A 20,197-nucleotide genomic window follows, 5' to 3' on the forward strand; every position below is an offset into this window, starting at 1 on the left:
CCTGCTGCTTTCCCCCCCCTGGCTGGGGTTCCCACTGCCGTGCGTCACCTCTTCCGACCTGGGGTCTGCTCAGGTTCCTGCACCACCTCCGATGCTGCCACCTCCTGGAACAACTCCTCCACCTGGGCCATGATTGCTTTCCACCTCTGCCTCAGCTCTGGTAATTTGGCCATCTGAAAAAGAGAAACAAAATATTAGCACTATTCTATAAGCCCGACTGCCCTAATCTCCCCCAAACCCCTGTTATTGCTTTGCCCTGAACCTTAACTTATCCCTGCCTGCCCACCATCACCTTTCAGCCCTCCTGTCAGCCACCTTCTACCATTAGTACCCCATCCTACCCTAGCATATCCCCTATCAATATCCCTCCCTCTATGTATCTATGAGAAAAAAAAAAAAAATATATATATATATATATATATATATATATAAAATTAAGTCCCTCTAACTATCTCCCTATCACTCAGCCACGCAATCCCCTCACCATTCACACAAACAAGGCTAAACACACTTACCTTCCCTTCTAGCATGATCCTCTATCTAAATAACAGTTGTTCCACTCAGTGCGCATGCGCGAACCAACACTAGGACCCTAATGGCTGAAAGACCGGCAGTAGCAACCCACTACACCACCAGGGAGGATGGAAAAGTCAACTCACCACCACCACCACTGAAAACTGGGATGAGGGACACCCGACCAGCCATGATGCCATCCTGAAGGACAAGCTGACTGACTGATACCCATGAACCCACCAGGGAGCACAGACCGAAAAAAATGCCACTATACCACTGATGAAGAAGATGATGGACCCCCTGACTCAAGCCGCGAACACCGGGGAAGCAACACGTACACACCGGCCCACAAACCCACCAGGGATAAGGTGAACAGGGCAACCGTGACACCATTCTGAAGGAGAACCGGAGGACGAACAGACAGCCACGAACCCCCCAGGGAGCGCAAACCACCACTAACACCAATGAAAATGGAGCCGGGAACACGCTGGACCCATGAACCCACCAGAGAAAAGCTACTATGGACCGAGGGACACCCGGACAACCACAATGTCATCCTGAAGGGGAACCGGAGAGCAGGAGGACCCATGAACTCCCCAGGGAGCATGAACCACAAATCCACCACCACCACCAACAAAATGGAGCAGGGAACACGCTGGACCACTGGGGAGCTGATCCGCCACTATACTCCAATGAAAACCACCACCCACGATCACCGGGAGAACATCTACCCCAGGAACGAACATCACCGGCCCACGAACCCACCAAGGAGCACGAGGGGATGCTCTACTGCTACCCCTCAACCTAACCGGGACCGGATTAACGATGGACACCCCTTTACCTACCATGACCACCCAGGGAACGTCTTACTGTTTTTTTTGGAACCGCATGGCACCGACAGAGCTAAGGACAGGCCCAGCCTCCCCCTACGGATGTCCCACAACCGCATGGCCCCACCAACAAGGCCCAATGAATCCCCAGGAGACCGATGGACAACAGGAGCAAGGAAAACTTCACCCACCCAGGTAAGCCTATCACTATTCCTATCCACTTCTAAAGCTACATTATTCCATATATATTTTTTTTTATTATCCACTCCCCGGGCCATTCACACACACACACACACACACACACACACACACACACACACACACACACACACACACACACACACACACACACACACACACACACACACACACACACACACACACACACACACACACACACACACACACACACACACACACACACACACACACACACACACACACACACACACAAATACTCTATCACCCTTTCCTATCAGTAAGCTCAAACTATCTTTCCAGACTCCAACCCCCCCTTTTACCTAATCCCTAGAAACACCAAAGGGGGAACTGACCCAGACCACCTAACCCCTTCTCTCCCCACCATCCAAGGCCTACCTTCATCCACGATACCTACAGGTCATCTGGACGTAAGCTAGTTATCACTCCACCAACTCACGCCAAATGTGCCTACTTCCTCTAATCCCAAACCCTTAGTACTGTCAGAAGTCCCACCTACTCCTACCTTACTTCCTTTTACATCTCCCTCTCTCCTTAACCCTTTCACCACCACAAACCCGCTATCCTAACCAACTGCAATCCTTACCTTCCTTTCTACCACTATACCCTCCCCACACCCCTTTACTCCCTTACTCGTGGGACCGGGACAACTTAGTTTGTCCCAAACTGCATTTGTGATGCTGCGAGAGTTTTGAAAATTCTAAGAACTTTCCGGGTTACTTCTTCCTGTCTAAAAATAAATAATCATAATATTTTTGGATCATATGCTAAGATGTCAAAGAATACAAGTTAGATAATAAACAAGAGACAGTTGCATTCTAAACAACTTTTTAGTTATTACATAGTTCTGAATGCTTGATATTGATAGTATAGTTGGCATGCAATAGCGACCAGGAAAGTTATACTATGCTATAAACAAAGTATAAAAATATAGTTTCCTACATATATAAACATTATTATAGGAATGTTATCAAATAATTAGACTAGCATTCACACTTCTACAAGTTAAACCTGGATCACACATAACTGTCATTATTTTAATGCAAGTGTATATGCTATGTTTTAGTGGTTTGGAAGGGTTTGTGGGATTGATGTGTGGAGTGGAGGTGGCTTGGATTGACTCGTGGATGTTTTTGTTTGAATTGTAGCTGATAAATTGTTCATTTGTAATCCCTTGTCATGAGGGCCAGCTTGAAGCAGCTTAATTAGAATCATTAGCACGTTTGTGATGCTGCAGGAGTTCTGAAATTCTAAGAATGGTCCAGATTACTTCTTCCTGTCTAAAAGTAAATAATCATTATATTTTGAATCAGATGCTAAGATGTCAATGAATACAAGTTAGATAATAAGCAAAAGGCAGTGAATTGCATTCTAAACCGCTGTCAGTTATTACATAGTTCTGAATGCTTGCAGTATACCAAAAAGAGACTTTATATACTAGCCTATAGAATGGCACTTCTGATAAAAAAAGGGACTGTGTTTCTCTGTTGTCTCTCTTTTTAATGATAACAAAACTAATATCTCAGAACAATTTATTATAGAAAGTTTGAATCTTAAAAGGGGAAGATTTTTCAGATGTTTGTTCAGATACTATTAGACGTAACATATAAGGAAGAATAAGACTAATTTTAACAGTAGTACTAGAGTAAAGAATATCAGATATATAAGGGTAAATATAAATGTTCTGTTATATGATACTCTACATTAGGATTATAGCTAAATATAAAACCTAGGAATATTATAATAGTACAAGACATAGTATACAATACAAACAGAAACAGAAAGAGTTCAGAATAAGTAAATATGTATATAGTTAAAAAATATAAATATTAGTGGGAGTGGTAAGCACTAAGTAGCCTATCTACCACAAGATCCAGGTACAGATTCTTAGTTTTAGCACTTGAATTTGCTTATTCGTGCTCAGCACTTGTTCAGAACTTGTTAGCACTAAATAAGCTACAAATTACTACAGCACTCAACATTCCTCTTTAACTAGAGGAAAACAGTTTTTGTACTTTCCTCACTTGCTTAGAGAAAAACAGCTCTTATACTCACTTTCCTCACTTGTCTGCAGGAAAGTAGCTTTTTATTCAGGCATGTCCAAGGGTCAGCTCCCAGTGTTCTCTCCTGTCTATCTGATGAATCTGGGCATCTTGAGGCAATGTAGCAATTGCCTCATGTACACAGACAACCCCCTCCTCCTACCACCCAACAGCATAACCTATGAGAGATGCACTTATCTAGCCAAACTGGAGGTAAAGCACTCTCCAACCAAGACTGAACTTGACAGTCAAGAGGAGAAGGTAAACACTTGCACTACACCACACTCATCACATAGTCCCACTAAACCTACACCACCAAAATCCACACATAGAAACAAAAAAAATTTGCAGAAGCTTTCATTAATAATCTGCTCAAGCAACAGAGACTTCCAAAGCAGAAACACAAGCAACTTCCACCCCCCAGCACAACCCAAATGACACATAGCCCACAGACTCAGCATGCCAATAAACCACAGCCCATAAGGCAAACCAATGTACCCAGCACACTAGTCATAGGTGACTTTATAGTTAGGCACACTGATGTCCCACTCACCAGGCTAAACAAAGAGAAGGTTACTGTCAGCTGCCTGTCAGGTGCCAGGATCTGCCACATAACCCTTGCACTCAGGGCACTCCACAACAAGTACAAATATGACTCTGTCATTGTCCATGTTGGTGTGAATGACCTGAGATGTACCTCCTTGGACTACATGAAAAGACACATGGAAGAGCTCTCCGGCCTTGTAGCTCAGGCAGGTATGACCCTAGCCCTGAGTAGCATCGCCCAGAATGATACCACAGTACAAGGACAAAATGATTAACTTCAACAATTGGCTAAGCTTCTGGTGTCATTCTAAGGGGATCCAGTATCTGTCTGCCTGGGACGACATGGTCGACAGACCACGATGCTTTGCCAGAGTTGGCCTGCACCTGTCTTCCCTGGGATTCCGGATACTGACTAAGGCTCTTGCCGCTCCTATAGTGCCTTTTTTAGGCAAGGTTCAAATGACAAATTCACCACTGTAACAGGAACAGGCAAGCAAAAACTGAGGGTAATGCTACTCAATGCTAGAAGTCTAAATCTCAAAATGCACTCACTTGAGGCACTCCTTAAAATGGAAAACATCGATATCTGTGCAGTGACAGAGACCTGGTTCAAGGTTCTAGAGAGTACCCCTGCATTACCAGGCTATAACTCATACCACACTTTTCGGCCATCTAACCTGGACCAAAACACCAAAGGTGGAGGTGTGTCCATATTCATTAAGGATATCCACACCTCCAGGGTAGTTGCCCAGCATAATGCATCTGAGGTTGCTAACTCTGGGCAAAACTTCAATCCAAATTGTAGTTTGCTACTGATCCCCCACCATGCCCCAGGATTCCCACTCCTCTTTTCTTGATATACTGAAAAATATTAGGGTTCAACCAAACACCCTAATAATGGGCGATTTCAACTACCCCACCATTAACTGGGAAAACTACTCATGTACCAACTCCTTCGGTCAATGCTTTCTGGACTTCACAAATTCCAATGCCCTGGATCAACTTATCCACACCCCCACCAGCGGCAATGATACCCTAGACCTAGTCATTACAAACATGAGTGACCAGTGTTCTACACCTGAAATCAACTCCCCATTTGTCAGATCCGACCATAAGCTAATCACCCTAGATATCTGCATCCCGCCCCCACCCACCATTAAGGAAACCATGGTGAAAAAATTTCTCCAAAGCCAACTTCATCCTTCTTAAGACAGAAGTGGCGAACTTCATGACACCCATGCAGATGGAAAATACAGTTACGACTGCTGAATCCTACACAAATGCACTCTATAAGCACTTACATGAGTGCATGGATCGCGCTATCCCAAACAGAACCAAGACGCTATCCTCCAAAAAAAGGAAACCAATCTGGTGGTCCCCTGCCATAAACAAACTCTACAACAGAAGGAAGAAACTGTTGCAAAAGAGAGTAAAATCCCATGAGTGGAAGAGCTGCCTGGTCAGCCTCAGTAAGAAGCTGAGATCTCTTATAAGATCCTTCAAAGCTAGCTATGAAAACAAAATTGCCACTGATTCTAAGGGCAGCCAAAAAGCATTCTATAGCTATGTCAAGAATCTCAATGGCAACACCCAGATCTGCTCTGAGTTACAGCACAATGCCACAAAAATTACAGAACCAACTGATATTGCCAACATCCTGGCAGATAGGTTCAGTGCCAACTTTACACCCCCTCTCACCCCCTAAAGGGCCCATATCTATACAGGAAGAATGCAGAGTCCCTGTAATCACATCTATGCAGGTAAAAGCTGCACTCTCTAAAACCAAAAACACAACATCCATGAGACTGGACAACATCCCAAGCTGTGTTTTACATGAACTTCAGAACAAACTGGCTCCCCACCTAAGCACCATGTTCAATCATAGTCTCATGTCAGGCTTTGTGCCCGCTGAATGGCGCACAGCAACAGTTATCCCACTCCACAAAGGAGGAGCCACCACTGATCCTGGGAACTATCACCCTATTAGCTTGAAGAGACTGGTTTGCAAGGCCATGGAACATATCATTATAGAACTCATAAACAAAGACATTGGTAACCTCCAAACTCTGGACCCCACCCAGTTTGGGTTTGTGAAAGGCAGTTCATGTCTTCTGAACCTGATTGACTTCTTTGAGGCAGTCACCAAAGCCGTAAAAGAGGGTAAGGTGGTTCACACAGCCTATCTTGACCTCACCAAGGATTTTGATAACATCCCCATGCTGGAATTATAGCTAAACTCGCTAAGCTAGGTATAAATCCTTACTTCAGAAGATGGGTTGCCAAATGGCTCACTGACAGAACCCACACTGTAAAAGTTGCAGACTCCAAATCTGACTTCAAACCAGTGACAAGTGGAGTACCACAGGGTTCAGTCTTGGGGCCTCTCCTGTTTGGTATCTACTTTTCTGAAGTACAGGCTAACACAGAAGGCCTCTGGCTAATGAAGTGCAAACTAGGAGCAGTAGTCAAGTCCCCAAATGATGTGGACATCCTACAGAAGGGTCTCACTGAGACAGATGCCTGATGTAAGAGACATGGCCTCAAGCTCAATGCCAAAAAATGCATTGTCATCCTCTTTGGTAAAAACTCTGTGCCCATGAACTACCACATAAACAGCAGTCTACTTAATGCCGAATGTGTGATAAGAGACCTTTGGACCCAGGTGGGCAGTAGTCTCTCCTTTGATAATCACATCACCACAGTAGTCAGGAAATCCTTCTATGTGGCACACCTCATCACAAAAGGGTTCTCATCCAGGAAAAAAAGAGGTCATTGTTCCCCTCTACTCGGCACTCATTAGACCCATTATAGAGTACACCGCCCCTTTTGGAATGTACCTCACAAAGACATCTGCAGTAGCTGGAAAGGCCACAGAAGTAGTACCTCACAAAGAGGATTACTGGCCTCAAACAGATGCCCTACACTGATCATCTCAAAAAACTCAAGCTTTACTCTGTAGCATATCGCCTACTCCGAGGAGATCTCTGCCTAACATATAAAGCTATGTTAAACCCAGAGCTGTTGGACATGCTACACCTAAAGAAATCCCAATCCCTCCAAGCTACACACTCTAGGGACCTAAACCTTGTCACCACAATAAACAGGACATGCTGGAGGGATAGATTCCTGTCCCAGAGACTTCCTATACTCTGGAACAAGCTACCCATCTATGTCAAGCAAAGTTCCTCATTAGCACTCTTCAAGAAAAATCTTGATGAGTGGATGGGAAATGGGAAATACACCCTAGGAATCACTTCTGTTGCTCTTCTCGACAGGGGCACAGGAAATTAACTTTCTTGGGTGGCGTACGCCAGGGAACCTTGTTAGCTAGGCTTACTTAGGCCCTTGGGCCGATAGCCTAGTACCTACCTATGAACCTATATGCCTACAATGGTGGGAGGTTGGCATAGTGGTTAATGTGTTTACCTTGTAGGCCCAAGGTGCAGGGTTTGATTCTCACATGGAGTAATTGACTGGGCTTGGAATGGCCCACAATGACTGTTAGCCTGATACTAATTTATGAACTTATGATCCTATGTACAACTTTACACATGGTAAATAAAATATAAAAAAATATAAAATCATCTGACTTATAAATGAATAAATATGAAAATAACAACTGACTTCCTTCCTGTAGTAGACCAGGGAGATAATGTGAGGTACTGGGAAAGATGATTGTAGAGATAGTTAGTTTGCTAAACTTATGATAAAGATTCTGAACACCTATTTAACCTTTGTTATTCATAATAACTCACTGATGGGCTTTTTTGAGATGATGTATACTAAAAAATGAATACAACAAAAAGAAACTTCCTCCTGGAAAGTATACAGCCACGTACCACCAATAAGTGCACCAGCCTCTTCTTCTAAAAACAGAATTTATTCCAAACACGTTACCGGACAACTGCAAAAGCACTCGATTAAATAATTCAGTGTGATGTTAAGCGCTTTCACCCACTACAATGTGGGCTTCCTCAGAACACTGAAAACCTAAACACACCCTTCCCTTATTTAAAATTTGGTGCTATAATTTGCTCAATCTGACTTTTAAAGTCGTATACATAATATGCATATTTTGCAACGTTGTTCCTAAACTAAAAGTGATGTCAACATATGAACGGACTATTGAAATGTTTAAAAAAACATATGATCTATATGTATCATAAATCCTGCTAACCATTATATATGTAATATATGCAAACCAAAATATATATATGTATATCTACCTAATGAAAAGCCTAAGAAGGCAATTGATATAGTTATATATTAAGTGCATACATACATATTGCCTGACACTTTCGACAAAAATGTATAAACTAATAAAATTGCATCAGTGACAAACATATGTATAAAAATAAATAACCATAACTGACACTAATTAAAAACACTCTATCTAAACTCACTCTGTCTCCCTGATAAAGTCAGAAAATGTAATAACTGTACAAACAATATATAAATATTGCCATAATGGGACTCCAGGCTTCAAAATATAAAATTAATAATTTTCTAAAATAGTTTTACAAGAAATATGATCATTGAGTCCAGGTGGATTCGTAGCATCTAGGAATAATTGCCACCATGTCTCTCTAAAACCCAGTAACGTTTTAAGGTCACACCGCCTAGGATCTATATAGAGAGTTTATAGTATGGCAAATCTAAATTCATGTGTGTTACCCATCTTTTCGATGTGCCTGTACAATGCATTCTTAGTATCCTTCTTCCTGATACAATAAATGTGATCGTATATACGTTGTCTAAAACTTCTTTCGTTTTTTCCTATGTAAAACCCTGAACATGCTGTACATTTTGCCATGTATATAATCATTTTTGTCTTGATTCTAGTGTGCCCCATATTGTCTAACGTAATACTGGATACTTCAAGTATAAATCCACATTGGTTACACATCCCACATTTGATAGTGTGTTTCCCTTTGTTATTTTTTGTGGTGGATATTGTTTGGTTATTTCTGCCCAAATACCATTTTATATTGCGACCCATTTTGAGTACAATTCTGGGTCTAGTCCCTAATGCATCCTTCCAATTAGTATCTCTCAATAAAAAAAACAATATTTTACTAATATATTCTTGACCTGTTCAACCTTCGTATTGAATGTTAATATACATGATCTCTCATATTGACTAATACTGGTTTGATTTCCTATACTTGTATTGCTTATATCACTTATTCTAAATCTATGTACATCTCCAGAACCCAGTAGGGGTTTGTACTTGGTACCCCATTGAGTAATAATATTTGAACCAATTTGCTCCATCACCTTGATGGGGTATCCCTTCTCTTTAAAAAGTTGAGTGATAAATTTTACCTCCTCTACCATCTCCTTATAATGTGAGTTCATTCTTACAGCTCTTATGCATTGACCCTTGAATATGTTATGCTTTATCTTCTCCGGATGATAGCTTCCATATTCTAAATAATCATTGGAGAAGGTACTTTTCCTGTAAATACGTGATTTTACTTCTCCATCGTGTTTGTATATAATAGTATCTAGGTAAGGTAACCCTGTACAACTATACGCATGAGTACATTTCAAAAATCGGCTACTTTCATTAATGAAATCTAGGAATTTATGTAAATTATCACTACTGTCATCCCATATAATATATATGTCATCAAGAAATCTTGAATAATGTTTGATTTTCTTGAAATATTCTCTAGTAAACAGTATAGTATCCTCCCAATCTAGCATTACTAAATTTGCGTAAATGGGTGCGCAAGCGGCACCCATTGCAACTCCTCTTGTTTGACGAAAATGTTCACCCTCATAATAAATAAAGTTATTATCTAGTATTATGGACATACATTCCATTATCAAACAGATTTTATCCCATTCTAAGTTTGTATGTCTTCTGATGCTATTACAAAAGGCGTCCACGCCTTCCTGCTTGGGAATGCAAGAGAATAGGTCTATAATATCAACTGTAGCTATAATACTGTTCCAATTCAAAGAATTTACTGGGAAGTTGCTAAGGAACATCCAGGAATCCTTAACCATGTGACTTATATTGTCATATATAGGTTTAAGCCAGATATCAATAATTTTACCAATTGGGAAAGTTTTGGATTTACTACCCGATACTATTGGTCTGAAGGGTGGGTCCAACACACTTTTATGTACTTTGGGTATCCCTACCAGAGTTGCTAATCTGGGAAATTTGACTAAAGATTCACCTCTTTGCTGATAATATTTTAATAACAATATGAAATATAGAAAATTCATTATTAGAACATATAATTAGTTCTGTGAGTCAGTTTAAAGAAATCTCAAACTTAAGATTTAATAATAATAAAACAAGTACATTACTAATTAATAAAGAAATTTAAAATAAATTAAAATTATTCTAACTTCAACTGGAATAGCAATAAAATTAAATATCTTGGTATAACCATTATGCCTAATAGAAAAGAAATGATGCAAACAAATTTTCAACAGGTTGTTGATAAATTTTTAAGTTTAAGACAATATATGCAAACTGGCAGAATAGGTTCCAACAAGCACCAAGACCAAAACACGATATATGAGAATAAATTTTAATGTAAAAAATAAAAATAAAAAATGTAAGTGCCTTCGTTTAGACAGTGTAAACTTCATCAGGTCTTCATCAGCTTTACTAAGGGACTCTCTCATGGATCCATTCTAGGATCTCTCTTCTTTTCTTTATTTGTAAATGATCTTCCACTGACTCCCTGAATTAAATACTATCCTCCAACATCCCAAAGACATGCAGTAGGTGGATTGGACACTCTAAATTGGCCCTAGGTCTGAGTGTGCACGTGTATGTGCCTTCTGTGGAAGGTTGGGTGCCGGGCTGTCTATTCGACACTGTAAAACTCCACTGCCAATCATGAGCGGACAGATGATCCGCTGTGGCGACCCCTAACCGGGAAAAGCCGAAAGAAGAAGAAGAAGACTCTGCATTGATCAGAAAAGCAAGCAAGCACCCTCAGGAACTAAACACAGTCATAAAGATTTCACTCATTATGCAACTGACTGTAAGTAGATAAGTTTGCTGTTAACTCACAGAATGTTCCTTAGAACCACACAAAGACTTCTCAATATCTAGCCACTTGTTATACTTACTCTATAAAACAACCACATCATTTTTATCTATCAGAAAAAAGATAGCTTGGATTTGTTACTGACTACACCTTATTATTTCATACTTATAGTGAAACTGAAGCTCAAGAAGTTCTTGCCCAGCTACAAACTACTTACAAAATCTCTAACCGTGTAACAATGGAGGCCAGGTATGTAATTCCCTTAAATGAGCTGATCCCTAAACATAAATACATCCCTCTAATCATTGTATTCAACTCTCCTCATAATTCATTTCTACAGACTAGAGAAAATAACATTCTTAGATTCATTCATTCATGCATTCATTCATTCACTTAGTTCATAACCAAGGGCACCATTGTACAACATTAATAAAGCCAGCTGAATCCCAGTCACTGCAAATGTCACTTTCCTTCTAAATTTATTAATTTCTAAATAGTTACATAAACATTATTGACCCTTATTAAAATATTGCTTTGATATGTGTTCATGTAACTACTCTTTATGCAGCCAAGACAGTACCCTCCAAAAAATGCCACTTTTACAGTGGCCATATGTGAGTCAGCATTGCTTTTGCCATCTGGAATGTCATAATGTCAAAATAAACAATCCTGGGAATTAATTAAAGGCCCTAGTAAGCTGTATGGCTTATGCTAGAAATGCTCTTCCAGTGCAACATCCCCATTTGCAATTCAGGAACATGTTGGGTGCAATGAAGTCAGACCTCATTATTGGCTAATTTGCATGTTTCCTGAATTGCTGGTAGTTCTGTGATGTGCAGATCATGGCTGATGTGCATGCCTCAGCGGTACCCTGCTTTTCATGTAGGCAATGGAATTCCTCCCTGCAGTCAGTCTTTCGTACTTCTGTATGCAATCACATATGCACACACACACACACACACACACACACACACACACACACACACACACACACACACACACACACACACACACACACACACACACACACACTACATTACCTGTACCTCTCCTTATCCTCCCATGGTCACTCCATTCTTATAATAGTTTAGTGCCATTATGGCATGTAAGACTTACACCCTAGTAGTATAGTGAGTGCCTCCACCATCCATCCCCCTTATGATATTTGTGCCACTGCAACACTTTGAAAAGTTAGTCCTGGTGGTTTAATGGTTCCTCTGATCTCCCTTTTTACCATTGATGCCATTATGACACTTAAGAGTTTAAGGTCTGGTGTCAGGTAGTTTACCTCCAGAGCCCCATCATGCTGTATATGTCTTGGGACACTTTAAGGATTATTCCTCGGTGTTCAGTGTATTCCCCATCTCCCTATCCCAATAGTAACATTGGAACTATTATGACACTTTAGAGACTCATCCCTGATGTCCAATAGTTTCCCCCAACACCAGTCCCAGTAGTAACATTGGTGCCATCATGACAATGTATTCCTTGGTGGTCTACTGGTTTCCTCACCCCTGATCCCCATACTGTAGTTGATGCCATTATGACATGTAAGTGTGTCTGGTGTTTCCCTCCTATCCCCATCATGCTGTTCTGTGCCTTAGATTACTATTCCCTGGCATCTATAGTATCCCCCCCATCTCCATAGTAATGCTGCTGCAGATACAGCACTGTAGAATATGTATTCCCCTACATGCCTGGTCCCTGTAGTAACAGTAGTACTGGTTCTGCAGTATTAAACTTTCTCCCTGGTGTCTGGTGGCTGACCCTCCCATCCCCCAATCCATATTTTGATGCTAGGGCTGTCATGGCATTTTACATTAAGGCCTGGTATCAAGTGGTTTCCCCCACCCTGTTTGTATTCACAGTTGAACATGGCTTTCAGGCCATGTTCGCTACCACAGTGTATTAGGTATGGCTGTGTTGATCTACATGGCTGAACACTTTCTCAAATCACTAAGCCATGTAGATGCCTTCCTGGAGGCGGTTCCAGGGTGAGAGCACATGACTAATTAAAATACACCTCTCCCCCAGAATGCCTCATTAGCATTCAGCATGGCCCTGGGGCTAACCCTTCGAGGTGTTGGATGTTTGTGGACTATGTAGAACCATGTAAGGGTGCTTACTGAATACAAGAAATGTACTATGGCTATGTACATGTTGCAGTACATTTTTGAATCTGTCAATTCTAGTCAGTAAAAACTCAAAACTTTGCTTAAAAAGAATACAAATGCATCTGCTTTATAGACAATAGCTAAAATAGTAGCTATAATATAAAATTACAGCTGAAATATAATATATGCATTTTTCTTGTTGAGGTATTTAAAACTACGTATAGAATTCTCAGTTTATCTTCACATTTTAAAACACTTTTGTATCTCTTAAAAAGAGGGCATAATTGTTTCTCCAAATATATTTCTGTCTATATGAAACCCTTTTCTCTTTCTATAAATAATTCCTCCCCTTCCATGAATTACTTGTAAATTCAGCCTTTACTTTTTCTTTAAAATTACATTTTGCCTATGCATTATAATAACTCTACTATAAAATTCCTTATCGTCTTTGTTTATCGTCCTTACTGTTTACTGTCTTTTTCTGTACAACTGTAGTCTTTAATTCTTACAGATGTACGTATTTTTGCCTGATAACTATACTGAAGTGTAAATATCTGCTTAATATCTGTTTTACTTGTTTATCTCATAACTAATTTGGTTATTTACAAGTTCATCTGTTTCGTACTTGTGAATGTTGCTTATAACTGTCTATTACTTCAAAACTACTACAGTAAAATGTTTTTGAATGTTGGCTTGATAATGGGATTGTGCCTCTGAATGTTGTATCAATATTTGTTAATCATTTGTTAGTGACTTAAAACTCTATTTGGACCAGTTCACCTACTTGGTTAACAACCACACATAAATTTATAAATAAATAAATAAATGGGAAGGGTGGAGGGGGTGGGAGCACCACAAGCAGCAGATTGCAGGGACTAAGTATCTTCTGGATCTCAAAAAGCACTTCTTGAATGAGATGTTTATGGACCTGTTAAAACAGAATGATGAAATAGATGGTAGAGATGGAATCCACGAGTCATTCATAAGACATCTGATAGTTGGTGAAACTGTGAAAAGGAAAGAAAAGGAAGTACAATGCTAAATGCAATTAAAGGGCAGACAACTAGGCTTATTATAGGATCATAGATGTATACTAGGCTAATGACCACCAGGGCCTTTATAAGCCTAGTTGTGCAATACAAATCTTCGTCGTCATCATCATTATTATCAACTCCCCTTTTCCCATTTTTCTACGTGGGGTTGGGGTATCATGTCAACTGTCACCATCTCTCTCTATTCAGTGTTACTCTCTTGCCTTCTTCGACACTCATGCCTGTCTGTCACAGATCTTTTCTCGCATGATTCATCCAACTCTTTGCTGAATACCCTCATTTCCTCTTACTTTCTTCCTGTCAGTCCCAAATCTTCTTCACCAGAGTGTCTTCTGTTTTTCTGCACATATGCCCAAACCACCATAATATTATCTCTTTGTCCTTTTCTACAACGGGAGCTATTTTGGCTTCTGGTCTTATGTCCTCATTCCTTGTTCTGTCCACAGTGTGCATCCTACCACCAGTCTTAGGCACTTCATCTACATTACCTCTAGCTTTCTCATCTGCTCTACCCTTACTGCACATGTTTCTGTACCGTACAGTAGTACTGATCGCACCACTGTTTTGTACACCTTACTTTTCATCTTCTTTGTCATTCTTCTGTCATACACTAAATCTGACACTCTGCTAGTTGGCTGCAACCCCTCTGATTCTGGCTTTGACGTCCTCATTCAGATTTCCCTTCTCCTCAACCACCCCTCCCAGATACTTGAAACTGCCAACCTGTTCCACTGTTTTCTCTTGTATCTCAGTTCTCAACTTCTTCTGATTTCTCCCATTTGCTGCCATTACAATTGTCATATCTGTACTCAGTTTCATCCTATGTGCCTTCAGTTTTGAATTTCATTCTCATATCCTTCGCTGAAGTTCTTGATCAGAGTCATTCCTCTCAACCTCTTAGAGCAAGAAATCTGAACAAAGCCATTAACAAAAGAGGAACAAAGGCCCAAAAATATGGACAATTTGAAATATTGCTCCTACAAACTTAGAAAGGTGATAGAATAACAGGTTTTGCATTAGCATGAATTTTCTGAAGCGTATGAAGTCTGAAACTCAAATTTGTGTCATTTTCTAACTTCAGTCATTGATGATTTGCTCATAATTTGCTAGAAAACCACAATTTTATGAAAACAGACCAAAAATATAATGCAAAAATCTGGACATTCTGTGAAAATCTTTACAGTTGAGAGGTATGCTCAGTCTGCCTGTATTTCTACATCATCTACATACAGCAAGTTTGTTAATCATTCCCCTCTGACCTGTTTGCTAATGTAGTGTATCACGACTATAAACAGCAGTGGGCTTAGAACTGAACCATGGTGCACACCCACTCCATCTGGGCATCCCTTCTGTGAGACCAAACACTGTTTGTACTTGAGTCATTGGGTCCTTGTTCATAGCTTGCACTAATTCTACCAATGTTTCTGGGACTTTGAACCACCGCAGTACTGCCCAAATCAGCTTTCTTGGGATGTTGCTTTCTCCAAGTTTAGGAATGCTCAGTTGGACTCTTTCCTCATCTGTAGTTCTTCTCAACTAACTGTCTTACTGCAAAGATTGGGTTAGTTGTGCTGCATCCTGATCTGAATCCAAACTGCTCATCTCCCATCTTAATTTCTACTATTCTACATATCTGTGTATCAATCACCCTCTCCAGAACTTTCATGTAATGTGACAAGAGTTTGATACCATTGTACTGTAGCAGCTGTGAATGTCCCTTTTGTTCTTGAACACTGGCACTAGTATGCTTATTTTTCAGTCATCTGGGATATGTCTTTCTCTCCACACTGCTATGAGTGCCTTCAGGAGCCATTCATCTCCTATCTCACCCAGCATGTTTATCATGTCTGCTGTGACCTCATCTGAGGCTGTTGCTTTCCCTGACCAGTTTCCTTACTGCTGTTGTCACTTCTTCTGTGGTGGACTCCTCTTCTCTCACTGTAGTTTGTATCAAGGGCAGTACAGCTTCTGTGGGATTCTCTTCATTCAGAAGCTGCTGGAAGTACTCCTTCAATTTGCCTTTAATGTCCTGTGGACTTGTGAGCAGGTTTTTGCTGACATCACTTATGAAGGGTGTCTGACTATCATCTTTATCTTTCTGTCTTTACCTTGCAACATGATATAGTTTATTTGTGCCATCTACTGAGTCACTTTCCAGAAGTTGATAGAGTGCCTCTGATGCCTTGTTCTTTGGTATTTCAACTCCTTTAATAGCCTCTTTATAAACAAACCAAAATTCCTTCCTAGTCTGGCCCATCTCCCACTTTTTCCTGCAATCCTTCTTTCTTTCTTTTGATGACTTCCTGGACTTGTACATTCCACTGCCAGTTTTCCTTATGTACATCATTTCCATATATAGCACAGCCACATCTGTTCTGTATTCCTCACACATGCTATTCTGAGGAGCTGCCATTCTTCTTTAACTCCACCTACTTCCTCTTCTTCTATACTATAGGTGCTAGAGTTCTGAGTAATTCCTTGAACTGTTGTGATTTCTCATCAGTCAAATCCCAGGTCTTCAGCCTGGTCTCTGTTGACCTTTAGAGCCTTCTCTGACCACTGTTTACAGCTGATTGTAGCAACCAGTGGTTTATGCAGTGGGCTGACTGTTTCACTGGGGATGACTTTGCAATCACTCATTCTATCCTGGTGCCCTTTCCTACTCAGAAGTCTACCTGAGTTGTGTGTCAGCCACTCTTGTATGTGATCTTGTGGCTGTCTGTCCATCTTTCTGAACCACGTGCTGGCTACTATGAAGCCATTTGCCAGATGGAAGTCTAGAATGGTCTCTCCTTCTTTATTCCTGTTGCTCCACCCATGTGGACCTAGGGAGTCCTGATATCCTATTCTATCTGTCTGTGCATTCAAGTCACCCATTATCAACACCAATTCATGTTATCTAGTAGGTCCTGCAACTCCTGTCCGAATGCACTCTTTTCCTCACTATCACAACCCTGCTGTGGGGCATAGCCTGAGATTATGAGTACTGCCCTGTCATTAGGCTGGAGTCTGACTGCCATGAATTTATCACTAATTCTGAGAACATCACTCACTGCCTTATGAAGCCTCTTTCTCATGACAATTCCCACACAATTTCTAGCCTGTCCTCCTCCTGAGTAGTATACTCTGGAACCTAAGCCAAATAGCCCTTCCATTTTGTCTCCTGGATACTTGAGATGTCCAGTCTCCTTCTAATCATCATGTCATCTACTTCAAGCTCCATCCTGTCAGTGAACCCACAATGAGTTTGGCAATTCTCTGTTCATGTTTGGCAGATTGATTGGTTTTACATTCAGCTTTCCCTCTACAGAGCTATCCCAGGTAACCCAAGCTGGGCAACTGAATACTGTCCTGCCAGTACTTTATTGACCCAGGGCTGCTGGGCTTTATGGCAGGCAAACACTGGCTAATAGGTGCTCATGCACACACACCACCACTGGTATGGGTCCCTGGTGTAGATCAGAGTAGGACTGGTCCTGAACTCACTTATCACCGGCAGATACCCATGCCCATTTGGCAACATTAGTCAACACAACTGAATCATCTAGAGCCATATTATACACTGTCATGTGGTTTGCCCTGTTACAGCAACCAAGTGTGATCCAGGAATTTGATTTTTATAGGAGGTAATTTACTAACTGCCTCAGTCTATCAGAGACATAGGCATCAAACCAGGGGTGAATTTTGGATTACCCATCCACTGGATAGGTTATTTTGATCACAAAAAGGGAAACTGGATAGGCTTAAAATGGCCTGGAAGGGCAGCTAGTCTAGTACTTACCAATAAACCTATGAACAAATTGGTCCAAGTTGCACTTAAATAGGGATAGGGAGGTATTCTGCTTTAAATGGAATGAAGCCTATTCTAGAGAATGGGAATTCTCTGAGAAACATATCAGTCTGCCCTATGTATCTTATTTATGTAGCATGCAAAATTTAGGTATTTTAATCTATTAGTTCTGATGCTGTTTATGGAAGTGCAAAAAGTTAATTAAAACAGGGTGCAGGGATGCCTTGTTTGACAGGCAATGATCACCTCTTAGTAGTCTGTATAATATCGAGTAGAGATTCAGGGCTTTGAGGCAATCAGCATAGGATATTGTGTTTACTCACAGTATTCTTTTTGCAAGGAACCTTTGTGGACGGCACTCCATTTGCTGCATGTGCCTGGTCAGGTGCATAAAAGGGGTCAATGTACTCTATGATGGGTGTTATAAGGGGTAAGTACAGTGGTATGATGACCTCTCTGGACCAAGATGCCATGCTCTTGCTTATAAGTTGAGCAATATAGAAGTATGTTCTTACTATCTTGGACACATGTTGGCTGATGGCTAGGTTACTACCTAGATGAGTTCTAAGATTCCTAACTAATAAATCAACTTTTAGGGGTGTTTTATTGATGACATAGTTACCTTGGGGTGACCAACTAACCAAATGGTACTATAATGCATTTCTTTGAATTGAGTTTTAAGCCATGGCTTTGGCACTAAGAGTGTTTGCCTAAGTTAGACCTTCCTGAAGGATGTTCTCATCTTGGGGAGATTCAATGACTGCTCCCAGTTTGCAATCATCCGTGAACTTATTAGCCAGAGGCCTTTGACATTTCCTTGACATCTGAGAAGTAGATGCCAAAGAGGAAGGGCCTAGCACAGAGCCCTGGGGGACTCCAGTGGTGACCGGCCTCTCTGTTGAGATGGCCTCACTGATTCTAACCTCCTGGGTCCTATCAGTGAGTTAATTAGCTATCCAGCATGTTATAAAAAGGTTTATACCCATTCCTCTCAACTGTACAGATTTTTGCAGAATGTCCAGATTTTTGACTAATATTTTTGGTCTGTTCCTCATAAATTTGTGATTTTCTGGCAAATCACTGTGATGATCTAAGAATTGAAGTCAGTAAATCATGATATACATTTGTGTTTCAGACTTCATATCCTTCAGAAAAATGCATGCCAAGACCAATTCTGTTATTCTAGAAACTTTCTAATTTTATAACAGCAATATTTAAATTCTGTCCCTATTTTTGGGCCTTTGTCCCCACATTCTGTGAGGCTTTGTCCAGATTTTTTTGTGCTAAGAGGTTGAGAGCTATGTAATACCTAGTTCTGTAAGTTTGTTGACAATGCTCGAGTAGGGTAATATATCAAATGTTTTAGCCGGATCTAGGTAGGTGATATGCACAGTTTACCCCCATCTTAGAGACCTTTTCAAAGAAGTCCACCAGATTCAGTAAGCATGGGCTTCCTTGTACAAAGTCAAACTGGGATGGATCCAGTGTCTGGAGGTCTACTATGTCCTTCTTGATAATTTCCAAAATAATTCTTTTCATAGCTTTGCAAATAAGACTAGTCAGACTAATGGTTATTTAGTTTCCAGGATCTGTTGAAGGTCTTATAAAGGAGGATGACTGTCACAGTCCTCTATTCATATGGCACAAATCCTATTTTAAGACTATAGTTAAATAATAACCCCATACTCCAGAGGTCCTGATAAGTCATATTTTAGACTGTTCAGGAGGCATCCTGGGATGTTATCAGGGCCCACTGAAGCTTTGATTTTGGCTTTAGTGAGCACAGCCAGTACATTCTCCCTAGTTAGGAGGGGGTACTGAAAAGTTCTAAGCCCAACTAACTTTCTAAATTCTGAGCATTATTTTGCCTCTGTAGCTGAAAAAAGGGTTATTTCATCTTGTAAAGTGCCAATTTGCAGATTCATCATGCTATGTTCTGACATTGTTTCACATCGATTGAACCATGTCAACAAAAAGTGTGTAGTTTTCAAGTGTGAAACTCAGAGCCATGATGAAGTTCCTATTCCTGCAGAAGAAAACTCCAAAGGAAATCCATATGTGTATGATGCAAA

Source organism: Protopterus annectens, chromosome 2.part0, assembly GCF_019279795.1.
Source record: "Protopterus annectens isolate FY-2018-M chromosome 2.part0, PAN1.0, whole genome shotgun sequence".
NCBI lineage: Eukaryota > Metazoa > Chordata > Ceratodontiformes > Protopteridae > Protopterus > Protopterus annectens.